The following is a 691-nucleotide window of genomic DNA, read 5'->3' as shown; positions in this document are numbered from 1 at the left end:
ATGGAGGGTAAACTTGTTTCATGTGTCTATTCTTCTCGTCTCACTTTTTTCTCTCCTCTCTTCTACATATTCTATCATTCATATCAATACCCTCTTTTGTATGTATGGTTCTCATTTGTCTTCTGTTTTCTTTAATTTTGTCTGCAAGGAGTCATTTTTGGTCAGCATCTCACATGTTGGCACTAGATATGAGCATTGGTGTCTACTCACAGCTTAGAATTTGGTCTGTATATGAACAGTTGTTTCTCTGCAAAAAATAGTTTTATCATGTAGTCAATCCAATGATGCAGATACCCCCAGTCAGTAGTGATAGAGGAGGACTCTTTGTCTAACCTCACATCTCAGCTTTACTGATTTGGAGCTTTTGCTCTGCCTGGGAAATGATTTTGAGTTGCCAGTCTATGGACAGTGTGTAGGCAACATTAAAGTGAGGAAAACTTTCACTTCTGAGTGGACTAAGGGCAAACACAAAAGCAATGAAAAGTAATAGGTATGGACACATTATCAAATAAGAGCACAGGTAGTAACAATTTTACATATTCTTACTGTAGTGATATAAATATTAAATTGTGTAGAACGGCATTTGATCCTTCACAGGAGTAACTGTTGACAGCTATAGGTGAGTGTGTTGATCTGAGGGTGAAGGTGCATGTATGTAGGACCTATTTTGATAATGTCACAATTGCTTCAG

At 37.5% G+C, this 691-nt stretch overlaps 1 protein-coding gene across 1 annotated transcript in view; it reads left to right on the top strand.

Moving 5' to 3' along the window:
- LOC119592017 (replication stress response regulator SDE2-like) overlaps positions 1 to 691 on the top strand; it is a 9,684-nt gene that overhangs the window by 7,726 nt on the left and 1,267 nt on the right. The gene's annotated exons all lie outside the window — the stretch shown is intronic.

Source organism: Penaeus monodon, chromosome 29 (assembly GCF_015228065.2).
Source record: "Penaeus monodon isolate SGIC_2016 chromosome 29, NSTDA_Pmon_1, whole genome shotgun sequence".
In the NCBI taxonomy this organism is placed as follows: Eukaryota; Metazoa; Arthropoda; class Malacostraca; order Decapoda; family Penaeidae; genus Penaeus; species Penaeus monodon.
Note: the sequence above shows the minus strand (reverse complement) of the source record. Positions and strands in the feature narration are given on the sequence as shown.